General features: G+C 49.1%; 1 long non-coding RNA gene across 1 annotated transcript; it reads right to left on the bottom strand.

The window, feature by feature from the left end:
* Positions 1-7,758: 7,758 nt before the first annotated feature.
* LOC119099307 (uncharacterized) lies at positions 7,759-9,452 on the bottom strand. Its single transcript, XR_005094338.1, has 2 exons — positions 9,367-9,452; positions 7,759-8,388 (listed from the first exon to the last, which is right to left on the bottom strand). It is a non-coding gene; the product is annotated as an uncharacterized LOC119099307 (long non-coding RNA).
* Between the last annotated feature and the right edge of the window lie 3,821 nt (positions 9,453-13,273).

Below are 13,273 nucleotides of genomic sequence, written 5' to 3'. Positions count from 1 at the left end.
TCTGCAAATGGACTCAACGACGTCATTTCTCAGAATACACACCGACTTCCGTTTAAGGCCAGGATGTGAACATCTCCGGGTCGCGATCCATCTCGTCTAGTCAAATCACTCTGGCCATCCAAAGGACCGAGAATATTCAAAAGACACAGGACCTCCCAAAGACGCGTCGAAAATATACCTCACAGTTGCAACTTGTTACTCGTGTGGGCATAAAATGAGTACTATACAGCACACTCCTGACTGGTGTGAAAATCGAATGAAATTCAATTCATTGGCCGCAAACTTCCCTACACTTTGGCAGAGATACTCTCTTCAGTTGAGTTTCCATACCCATGTTGTTATATGCGGTTGTGTTATGTCATTCGGAGCTTTACGACGCACTCAGCCGCGGAGGCTATATGGCGTCACCTGCCTCTCATCCCGACAGGAAGGGCGGGCGCCGCGGGGAATCGAACCCTGTACCTCTGGTTTCCCAGACGCGCAGTGGTTGCTATATGCGGTGCGATGTCCACGTGCGCCATTATCGGCAACGTGCCCGCGCCATACGCCGCACACCGCGCCACTCGTCACGGCCGCAGCGCCGGCCGGCCGCCACCCGCAGCGCTCCCCGCCGTGGGCGACGTTGCAGCGAAGTACGGTGCCGCCCAGGCAGCGGGCCGGCCGCCACTGGCAGCGCTCCCCGCCGTGGGCGACGTTGCAGCGAAGTACGGTGCCGCCCAGGCAGCGGGCCGGCCGCCACTCGCAGCGCTCCCCGCCGTGGGCGACGTTGCAGCGAAGCACGGTGCCGCCCCGGCAGCGGGCCGGTCCTCCGCAGCGCCACCACGGCCGGTATCGAGTCCGTGATAGTGAAGGGCCATGTGTCCTCGGTCTCTGGCCAATCAGCGGCGGCCTTTGGTAGGGCCGAACCGAGGTGAGGCTCGGGGCGTGAACGAGGGGTCAGTCGGGTCCTAGTCCCCGGTTGATAAGTTACGCATGCTGTCCTGTCCTCCGTCCTCCCTTTGATCCGCTTGAAACGGCTGAAGAGGTTTTGCTCTACCGTACCTACGGCCAACGGCTCGGGGCACTCCCCGAGGGCCGCTATCCTTTTCTCTCACCAAGCCGCACTGGAGGCTCAATGACACTGAGCTCCGTTGCTGCCCTGGTAGATGTTGTGTTCATAAAAAGGATTTTGTGTATGCAATTAAGTAGTGTGATTGGAGCGAGTGAGTTGGGGTGGTACTCATGAGTGAGTTGAAGCGGTGCCCAGTATAACCATATTTTATGGTGAACCATAAAATGTATCTCAAAGGCTAACGAGAATCCGGAAAGTGGTTCGTTTATGGCTTGCTTAATGTTTAATTGTATTATATACCGTGTCATCCTAACCGGTCGGTCCACCTTATTCTTACAAGCATCTCGTACATTATGGAAAACAGGGTATTCGATGACAGTAAAACAGCGAGCAGATGGTCATACACAAGGACGTCGTTTATCACGCCAAACTGTCCATATAACGAGCAATCAAGGGTATACAGAAGTCATGTACTGGGGTCCATATCGAGCAAGGATGTTTTGCTATCCTGATGAGGGCAAGCTTCTTGCAAAGCCAGAGAAGTTTTTGTCTACATGCGGCATGTGACTGACTAGCGGCGGGCGCCAACAGCTTTAGTTCCACCGCCTTCCGCCAGGTGTCGGGGCTGCGCCAACTGGCTGAGGCCGGTGGGCCGATCGGCTGTGCGCGTGCCCATTCGCTGATGTAATCCGCAGTGGAAGGTAGCCGAACCGAGGTGATAGCAAAATGCTAGGTCACGTGCACGTGAGCCCGTGCACTCGCATACACCAACAACCAGCTGGCGTAAACCAGGCTCTCCACAAATGAAATGCCTCAAATTCGCACTGCCGACCAGCCGGCCCCCTTTCACACACCCTCCAAACGCCAATTTCAGGTGGCAGCCGACAATGTAGCCTGATACGTTTCCTCTCATTGTCTGACATCCTCGACGACGCAGCACGTGAGTTGCGTGGCTCAGTGCGGTGATGCTGGTGCCGTGATACGGTTGTTAAGGATGCAAACCAGGGCTGTCTGGGACTTTCTGGAATGTTTTTTTTTTTTGCTTTTTGGCTATAGCAGGTAAGTTATCGTCTTATTTTGCACAGTGTATATGTTAATCGTGAATTATACCCATTGTAAAGGAGTTGAATAGGCAGCTGTTTTTATGCAAGTGCTTACCAACTGAAAAACTAGTCAAACATATTTAAACCTTCAACCGTTTTTACTATCATCCGTGTCTTGCCCGTTGTCCTAGTAGCCTGGCTGACGCAGTGGCCCTCCATTGTTTTCTTATGAACCATTTTGTTGCCATTTATCAGGTGTCATGCCATTCTCAAAGTGCCCCGACCAACGCAAACGGCCCTCTGACATTCGGGGTCCCATGTCCGTCTAACAACCTTGGCCAACTCCAGAACCTTGGTCAACACAGGGTCTCCTGTTAGGTGCTGTCGGCCCCTTGATGATACAAAGACCTTTATTGTTTCAAGGGCCCCGACCGACGCAAGAGGTGTTTGGAACAATCGCGGGTCCCGGACTGGCTGTCTGGAAAATGAGTCCCAGAGGACACACTGACCCGGAACTCCCTAAGCCTTGGTGGTCTCTGGCCGCCCTTAACTCACTGCATCGAGCGGGAGACCGTGCAGGGTCTTCTGTTAGATTATGCCGGCTCATTGCCGACATTGCCGGGACATTGCCGGGCTCATTGCCGATGCATGTGTCGGAGATGAGTACCAGGCTGGTCAGGGGCATATTTGTTAATATGGACAGGGAGGGTACCCCGAATGTCGAAGGGCCTCTTGCGCTGGTCGTGGTCCTCTTGACAATCAAAGGGGATATGAGATACGACGACTCAAGAGTCAGAACAAGAAATAAGAAAATAAAACGACCAAAATCCGATGGCTTTTGTGGGGGGGCCCCACATTTTGGAAGGCACCACAAGAAGTATAGCCCTTCCCTTGACAAAATCCTAGATCTGCCCCTGCCTATTCTAGTGCAATACAATATAATGTGATACAGCTACACTCGCTACCATTAATAGAAACCTGAGTTATTGTTATCTGGGTTATCCTGTGCTATTTAAAGTTGCCACAAACTGCGATCTGAATCCAGGTGTTATCACGTGCGAAAGTCGTCAAAAATTCGCAGACTGGTCTTACATCTGGAGGAGTAAGCATGGGAAAGCCAGGTACCTGACGGGCACCTTTTGGGTGCAAAATAAATATGCTGCTGATAGCAATGTTTGTCGTATGTTTCTGGCACCTGCTAAAACTATCCTGATTAATGCTACTACGCTTGGCAGTATTTATGGCTCAACTTCCTCATGCAGCGAAACGTCGACGGTTCGGCATGTACTCATGCTGCAAGCGCTAGCGAATACAGGCCAATTGTAAGTTTTGAATTTCGTCGAGCTGGGATAATCTGTTGTAATGTGACCACATTATTTGTCTTGTCTATTGGCATTTTTGACGCAGCTTGGTTCGCAAAAGTGTCAGTATTTGTCACCGATCATATCCGACAAATCAGAAGCTTGTTTCACCTCTGCGCTTGCCCCCCCCCCCCCTTCACACACATTCATTCACGAAAAACGACTGTCATCAGTTTACCAGTTTGTTCCCACTACGCGTTCACGTAAAACGACTCTCCTTGTTATTTACTGATCGTGTGGCATAAGTCATGGTGAGATGTTAGTTTTGATTACTTTTTTTGCATGCTGCAAGCTGGATCTTAGTTCTTGCTGGACATCTTGATTCACTGTCTGGCCTGTTCTTCTGGTTTTTGTTGGTTCCCTCCACACAACTCAGTGCTGGTCACTGGCTCTTTGTAGATAACTGCCTTCATTCTAGCGCAGTAAATGGGATTTTTGGTGCCAGAAGTAGGAACACCAAACTGGTTTGCGATAACCAAAAATAAAAAAATGGGAAAAAATGGAGAAGCCAGACAGTCGTTTATGTGTGGGAATTTCAATTCGGAACGCAGCAAGAGCTGGCGGAAATGCTTTATTTTTTATGTTGAACACGCATACGGTAAGGGCGGGGGGGGGGGAATCTGTCCCTCTCACCGTTTTTTCAGAAACACCTTTCGAGCCAAAACACCTAAAGGCGTGTATTGGTATACATTGCGCTTCGTTGTAAGGATTGAGCTTCAAACAAGTGGCAAATTTTGCAGTTGTTTACACTTAATGTAAGGTGCCTGGTGGCAGACCTGTTAAGATCGGTGGTAAAGCATACTGAGGACATATCGAAACGTTCCCTTCCTGTCGCTAGTCACGGCAGCATACATAACGGTACACACGTAAATGTTAAGATGCTGTCCGGCCACTCAGGTCAATCTAGGTAAATCTAATCACAGAACACCGAGTCAACTTGAGTCAGAGCTTTCGTGTGGATATTTGGCTAAATACCCATCATGTAGATAGAAGTGTGCAGAATTGGTGTGTAATCGTGATGTCGATGTTTTAATTTTGATATGTAACAAGTTAAGTGCACATTTCGTGATTTAATGGGCACTTGATTAAACGGAGTATGCATTTTTTCATGCATTTTTCACCCATAGCTAGTTCGAACGCGTGCGATTTCGAAGGTTTCTCTACAAGGTGTTCTGAATAGACCAGAATTGCGATTTGAAATAGTGATTTCGATGGAGCTGTGCCGATGTACACCTTGCTCACGCCTATAAAAGTGATGGTTTTCTTTTGCTGTGCTTTTTAACGCGTGAGTTGTGTGAGGTCGCAAAACATTAATCGGCCAAAATGACCGTGCGATGATTAGTATGATTGTAATCAAAACACCACATGAAAAAAACAAACAGCATTTACATGTATGAGGCTCTCATTATGAGTCCCTCAGCATTAAACAAAGCGTCACTCTGTGGCCCTGATTTATCCCCTTTGAAGTCAATGAAATTCGCTTGACGTTACGTTAAGAGAAAGCCAGGTCCGCACCGCCCTCGTTCACACGCTCTGAGTCGATCATGCATGCACCGCCTGCGCATATTCTTCAACAGACGGCATCTTCACTGTGATCGTCAGTGAGAAAGGCGTTTTATCGTTCGTAGAACCCGTCCCTCCCGCAGAATATTACGTCGCCGCGTGACTCACCCGGCGGTGCGGTTCCTTTGTGTGCGGCGCACGATCACGTGCCTGCCGACTTTAGTAACTGCAACGCCCACCGGAGCCTATCCGCAAATATTAAAACGAACTCGGTTTCCGTTAACGGCCTGTGCTGGAGAGCTCACGGGAAGTGGCGGGCCACGGAAGGATCCAATACCTGCCAGCCATGCGCGTAGTTCCAGGAGCAAAGCCAGGGTGTTGCAGATGACCTCGCGGCCTAGAAATATATCAATTTGGTATTTGTTCATCCGTGTGAAGCACCCCTGAGCTGCATTGTCACCCACGCCACTTTTTTGTTCGCTCCTCTCCTTCTTCTCACCCTTCCGTTCACGTCCTCTGTTCTCCGAGTTCCCACCCTCGAACTCGTCGGGGGAGGGGAGGGGGGGGGGGGGGAGGGGACAGCTTTGTGAACCGCCCGTTGCCCCCAGCTTTGGCGCAACAGGTGGAACGATGGAAAGGAATTTCCACAAGCGTAGAATGCAGAAACGTTGTTAGCGGCATGTAGTGCAGAGGCGTCGTCAGGTATGCATCACAGGGGAGGACATGTTAGCGGCATGGGCGCAAAGGCGTCGCCAGGGACGCATCGCAGGGGTAAGGAATAAAAGTGACGCGGAGCGCAGAGGCGTCGTCAGGGATGCATCACAGGGGGGGGGGGTATATTTGTGACGTGGAGCGCAGAGATCTCAACAGGGAAACATCACGGCGGCAGGTCTGCTAGTGGCGTGGAAGAGGCGTTTCCAGGGATGCATCACAGGGGGAGGGTATACCAGCGGCGTGGATCCCGCAGGTCCGTTGCATGAAATATTCTTTGACGGACCATTTGGTAAAGCGGTTGTGGACAGGCCACATTCGTTTTTGCGTTTGACAGGAAGTTTTGTCATTAACAGACGCGTGTTCCGGGCTGCCTTAAAAAGTCCACTTTTGCTGACATTACAAATTAGAGGCAGACATCAACACGAGCAAAGAGCTGCCGCTTCTAGTCACCAATGGAAAGTTCCCAGGCCACGACACCGCCACGACAGGCTCCGCCACCACAGGTAGGCCTGTCCAATTTCTGCATTGTGATTGCGACTCACGAATTATCAGCGGGTGGCCGTGCTTCCGCATTCGGGACACCACAGTCTGGACGACTGTTGACGTCTGGTCTAGCCTGTTGCATAATGTGCCTTAAAACGCGCCAGGGTGACCGGTTGGATACCCTTAGCTCGGGTGGGGGTCAGTTTGACCCCTTGAGATCTCACGGACTAAGAGAGCTAGATACACCAAATTTTTTATTGAATGTGTTGATCTTTACGTAAAGTCACTTAGGTCAAGGTTTAAGGTTCTTAAGTCATGAGCTTAGGCTCAAATAAGCCAAACAAGGCCAAATTCCAGGTTGGTCGCAAAAGTGCCCCTAAAACCTAGATAATTGCTTTAAGCAAAAGGTCACATGTTAATCTAAGGTCAGCGACCTTGTTTAACCCTTTGAAGGTCATGGTGAACAAAAACATACAAGATCACTGTGATTTTGGCGTTTGGTTAAGCAACAAAGATTAATCTAGCCAGTCTGTTACTGAAAATCAAATGTTAGCCTGGGTCATTCTAGGTTAATGACCTATTCTGACCTTTAAGAAGTCTATGGAAGGTGTATAATACTGTTCGTGTCATCCATCAATCCGAAGTGAGCACCAGGAACTACCCCATACAGCAAGCACTAGAGTAATAAAACAAGTTAGTTCTGACCTTAGGATGACCTTCATTCGTGATCTTAGGTAAATGTAACTTGCTCCTTCAATGGTTGTTTTGTCTAAGCACGTATCTCAGCAGTGTATGGCTTCGTCTAACGCTCGGTTGTTGGATCAGATTGAACGATTCCCGAGAAATTGTCTTCGCTGAAACCACGGCCTGACTTTGACCTGCCATAGGGCAGCGACCTTACAAGGTACGTATAAATTTCTGATGCCAGACGGTCCGCTATTCAATTTTCGATGGCTATGCAAAATTTGATGCGGCTACGCTGCGCCGTTTGGAAACCATTTTGGAAAAACTTTCGGGGGGGGGAATTTGACCCCGACCAGGGCGCGTGTTAAAGGGAATGTATCACATTTTAAAGATGTTGCCGGAAGCATCGGATATCATGAAAAACTCATTTGGCCCATTGATGTCTTTAAGGGAAAATTTATGTTCTAGATAAAGGGAAATACTTCTTAGTAGATGCGCCGCGCAACACGTCATCATTTGATTAAGTCAGGTGACGTTTTTATGATGTCAGAGTCGTTGCCAGGCTGGCAGTGAATGGCCGTGCCAGCATTGCCACTGTAGGGGACAAGTACTTCAACTCACTGCAAAGTGGCTGGTTACTGAATGCGTGTGTGAAAGTTCAATGATCGTCGTGCATGCATGTTTTGGCCCTCTCTCGTGATGTTGTTGTACATTTCCGTTCCATAATCGCATGTCTGCTTGCATTTTTGTCAAAATACTCATATTTCAAAACCAGGTAATTATAGATCGACTTCCACGCTCACATCTTTTGAAAATGATTGGCGCAAGCATTTTGTTTTATTCTTGTCCTGCGCTGTAGGGATCCAGTTTCCGAGGCAAGGAAGCTGCTCAGGGACGCATGTTTCCGAAATTCATCAGCAACAGTAACAACTCCGAGTTCGTGTATTCAAAAAAGCCCAATCAAAGCCCAAGCCCCAAAAATAATGTGCAGTATGCATGCCGTGCAGCTTCATCCACGAAAAGCGTATTTCGATGTGTTGCGTGTGAGTCTGAACAACTACAGTCTACCGGAACCATTGATACTCAACAACGGTAACTGTTGAGGACAGAACGGTGTCACGGTCTGCGGCAGGCCTCAATAATCAGTTAGCAAAGCCTGTCCGTTAAGAGTAGGAAAGGCAGCAGCCGAAAATCTCCTATCCGCTGAGATATTGAGTTTGAAGGGATTGGCCGTCAGGCCGGGACAGAGCGGGTGTGGCTGGAACAAGCAATCGACGCACCCCCCGGCGGCCGCCACAAACACCAGTCGGCCATCACACGTGGGCGCCGAGGGAAGGCCGTCACCGAGCCGAGTGCAGCACGTGCCTCCGCAAGTGCCACGCGAGCCGCAGCCGTCACCGATGCCGATGGACGGATTGATTCCGCCACGGTCGTCGAACGGAAAAGCCTGCTGTGCAATCCCACCGGAGAAGGTGCTACTCCGAGCAGGTCGGTTGTGAGCAGCTGATGTGCTCACCGGTAGTGGCCGGACGACCCCGACCGCGGTCATCTGCCAGTGAAGTACAGTGCCAGTCAGACGTGTGCCATCGGTGTCATTGATGGCCAGGTAAAATGATAGGTATATCCATGGCAATTGCGTTGGTGTGGTTTTCCAATAAAATCGATGTTATTCCTTGTTATGCCTGTGTAACGCCCTGTAATAGAGCCTTTTAATGGATTTATGACTCATTTTTTTGCAATACATCTACACATGTGAGGCTTTATATAGTCACACGTTGCAGACAATATGAAAGCCAGGGGTGGAAATAGCAATTCAATAAAGCTTCACACTGTTAAAACTGTCGAAGGCTTCCATGCATTTGTGTAGTCTCCATGTTGGACAGACATTCCGAGAATGGTAAATGAGCGGGCACATTAACAGGTAAGGCCTCTTTATTACTGCTAACGAACTGGCACGGACACGGCATGACCTTGCAGGCACAAGGAAGCACATTTATGAGAATCTTACACGCGATGACATCGATCACAAATCACATGATGTGTCACGAAAAATAGTAATTAACCCATGTATGTGTGGACAGCTTCACTGGGGTTGAAATGCACCGTTCTAGGTGAACACACACGCCCCAACGCTTATGACCCACCTCATCTCATTCCAATGCAATTATGCCAGCATGGGTGGAGAAAACGAGAAAAATAGACAGCTGCTTTGAAGCGAGTGCACGATCGCAAGCGCATGCCACTGCCAACTCTTTTTAGCAAACCGAATGACGTCGGATACTCTCGCCTGTATTGCACAAGATCACAATTTTGGCCGTCGCTTTTTAGGTTAGGGGCCTGATCGGCTTAAATTCCACATATACTCGTTCTCCTTATCACGTAGCTTACGTGTTCGCTGCAATATACTGAAATGGCAAACGCTGTCTCCTGTCCGAGATGTAAAAACATAACCTTATGGCGCCTGCTTTGTCTGGTTGGAGTAAATACGCATCCTCTCCGACATCCCAACGTCCACTGTATCACTTACCAGCACCAATAGGCGAACAGGGCCAGTCTCGGAGATCTTCATGGCGCGCTGTGGTTGCTTCAGCACAGCCGAGCCACGACTCCCGCTCCAAGCGTAACGCTGTGACGCGAACACGCCGCCAGCAGCCATTAATATTCAACAGGAGCTACAATGGGCGGGAATTCCCGCAAGCGTGGAGCGCAGAGGCGTCGCCAGTGACGCAGTGCAGGGGAATGTACGCTGGCGGCTTGAAGTGCAGAGGCGTTGCCAGTGATGCATTGCAGGAAGGCAGTACACTAGCGGTGTGGAGCGGAGAGGTGTCGGCAGTGACGCATTGCAGGGGCAAGGTATATTAGTGGCGTGGAGCGTAGAGACGTCGCCAGGGATGCATCACAGGTGGGCATGCTAGCGGCGTGGAGCGCAGAGACGTCGCCAGGGATGCATCACAGGTAGAAGGCATGCTTGCAGCGTGGAGCGCAGAGGCTCCGCCACTGATATATCACAGGTAGAAGGCATGCTAGCAGCGTGGAGCGCAGAGGCGCCGCCACTGATACATCACAGGTAGAAGGCATGCTAGCGGCGTGGAGCGCAGAGACGTCGCCAGGGATGCATCACAGGTGGAAGGCATGCCAGCTGCGTGAAGCGCAGAGGAGTCGCCAGGGATGCATCACAGATGGGCATGCTAGCGGCGTGGAGCGCAGAGGAGTCGCCAGGGATGCATCACAGGTGGAAGGCATGCCAGCTGCGTGAAGCGCAGAGGAAAATGACCGTGGAGGAGGCGTGGAGTGATTGAATAACACGACAGACACGTCAAACACGCAAATTCATTAACCGATGCCCTCGAGCAGCGGCTGCTACCAACTGACTCAGGCGGATGTGGCATTGCCGACTACACCGCCTTACCGCATTAGACAGTTATTCATGATCGTTCTAAAAAATAACAATCCTGACCCATTTCCAGAGTTTCTCGAACATTTCACCCCGAACCTAAAGGGACGTTGAGCTCAGAAAGGACGGCACTGCACTTCTCGCCCCGTTCGGACCGAGTCACAGCGCGCGTGTCATGGCGCTGTCTTGTCCGCTTTGTGCTCCTCACCAAACGCTTAAAGCATGTTCAGTATTTTTCCTGCTGGGTCACTTCTGTCACAACCGACCGTCGCCCAAATATAAAAAAGCCGTGAGAAGCAAAAAGCAAATATCACGAAACTTAAAGGCAGGATAAAAAACATTTTAAGATCTCCGGGTCAGATTGACCTGTTTTATTTAGGTCTGGGTCATTTTGGTATGCGTCACATTGAACACATAAGACAACATACAACAAAACAAGCTCATCATTGAACTTAAAAGATCAACAAACGGATAAATGTCAAACTTGGTCAAACTGATTTTGCTTATTTTCAAGTAACCATGGTGATTGTAATGCATCCCCGGAATTCGGCAGCTGTTACGGTGGTAATAATGGCACTTATATTAATTGCATGATTGTAATACACAGTTGTGATGACATGTGTTTTCAATTGTGAGATATATTTTTCAGTTTGCTACGTTCTACAGCCATACACAAATATCTGAAGTTTTATGCTACGGAATCAACAGCTATCGTCTCCATCTTAGTCTTGGCCGCAAACTATGCTTTTGCAACACTTCACCTCAAAATCATTATTTAGGCCGGATATTTGCTTTGTGGACCTTGTGTGGCCACAGTTCTTGGCATGATGTCACCAAATTACTACCAATGGTTATTTAGGTATGCTCCAACGAAATGATCTTCACATTATGAATTTTACGCATCTTTTGCTTAAATTGTGTCCTCGAGCTGAAAACTCCTGCCTTCTGCTCCCACAGGGTTAATGGTCAGATATGGATTTCGAGCTAATAGTAACTTCCTCAATTTTTTGTTTCGAGACGAGTCAACAAATTTTAATGGCGTATAAGGAAGAGCAGCACGGTGATAAAAGTAGTCTCATTGGTCGCAAACTGAGCTATTATTTGCTGTGGTTATTATTGGGACCATATAAAAATGCAGATTTTAACATTTTTAAGTGACAAGATCAGGTTTCCATCAAACTTCAAGGCAAGATTATGATTTGAGCGCACAGCAATCATATAAATCACGTATCGTGCATATCATCATATCATTAACTACATATCAAACATTTCATTGGAATAACTTTAGCCTCCGGGCATGACGTAAGCATGTGGGCATGACACTACGTAAATAAGACAAAGCATAATCTCACCTCACTTGGGACGACCCGACAGGCCAGGCTAGGGCAACTTAAAATGCCTTGATTTGAAAGCAGTGGAGGACAATGGGATTGTGAGACACGCTATTTTTGTACGTTTAAACTTCTACCTGGCGCATCGGGCACCGAATTAAGAGAAAGTTGCATTCTCGCACGTAGCCAAAGGTCCCAAACTACCTGAATGGGAGAGACTACCCACCACACAGCAAAAGTTCGGCCGATTGCGCGAGCAGTATAAGACGGTCATGCCCCAACCGCATGCGACAGTCATAGGATTATCCGAAGCCTCAGCATGAATGAAGACTGCGGCATTCCAGAGCGGCTGGCCAACCGGTCAGCCGCTGCATCCGTGGTACACCACGATGGTGATACGTCAATTTGTGAGTCATGTAGCGGCGGATTTTCGCCGGATGCGCGGTCGCACCCGCCGCAAGTGGGTGCAAACGTCCAGTGACGAGCCCAGAGCTCTGGTGCCTGGAGCTCTGGCCATGCTGATCGCATGAGGGTTCGCCACCCACGTGGCTATGCTCGGACCACCACGCGCTGGCCTCGGCTGGCTCCTCGGTGACGGCGGCTCCATCCGCTGCCGGTGCAACAGGATCAGTGAGGTCTGTGAACCTTCCCCTGAGAGGTATGCCTGACGACGCCTCTGCACTTGGCGCTCGTGATATGCCTCTGCCCATTGTTCCGCCTCTCGTGTGCAAACGGCTCCCCAGCAGGCTTATCTCAGGACGTGACTGAGGGGCAAGAACATTGCGCTCAGGCCGTGCTGCAACAACGGAAACCCCCATCTTCACGTCCTGCCTGGGTTGGTTGTCGTTGCTGGTAAGTGCTCGAAGGGAGATCAATACATTTGAGCCTATCACAAAGGCCCGTACAATTGAATACGTTCACCGCTTACAAGTAAACGGCGCTAGACGTCACACCACCAAACACTTGACTTGCAGCCATTGCGCCAAGTCACGCAAAGCATGAATTGTATTGATGTAATTGCAATCCTAAAGATACAATCAAAACTGTAAATTGCAATATTTTACATCAGGCAGGTCCTTCAGCTGTCAACTCGTTGGTACAACCACAGGACGCAACAATGTAAATAACAATAAATTAATAAATCATAAGACGTAACCACAGAGGTAAGAGAGCTTACTCCGGTGTTTGAGCATCACGGAAATGCGGAAATAACAGTGATATCACTCTACATCTAAATACTCATTTCATACTTCCTCAATGTACATTAACGCGCGTGCGGGTGGGGGTCAACTTGACGACAAACTTGACAACTTGGCAACAAAAATTTAGATTTACCTTGTAAGATCGCTGACCTGTAGCAGGTCAAAGTCAGGCCATGGTTTCGGCGATGACAATTTCTGAGGAATCGTTCAATCTAATCCAACAGCGGAGTGTTAGATAAAGCCATGCATCTCTGATATACTTTCATTGGCAACACAACAACTGAATGTACAAATTAAATTGACCTAGGGTCAGGTATAAAGGTCAAATCAAGGTAAAAAACAACATTTTTTTCACTCTAGGGCTTGCTGCATGAGGTAGTTTCTGACGCCCGTTTCGAATTTATTGATAGCAGGAACCGCATTAGGCACCTTTCGTAGACTTCTTAAAGATTAGAACAGGTCATTGACCTAAAATGCCCCATGTCAACATTTTGTCTTTAGGAGCAT

Source organism: Pollicipes pollicipes, unplaced genomic scaffold (assembly GCF_011947565.3).
Source record: "Pollicipes pollicipes isolate AB1234 unplaced genomic scaffold, Ppol_2.1 Scaffold_4740;HRSCAF=5597_pilon_pilon_pilon, whole genome shotgun sequence".
Classification (NCBI taxonomy): Eukaryota; Metazoa; Arthropoda; class Thecostraca; order Pollicipedomorpha; family Pollicipedidae; genus Pollicipes; species Pollicipes pollicipes.
This window is presented reverse-complemented; position numbering and strand designations above follow the sequence as displayed.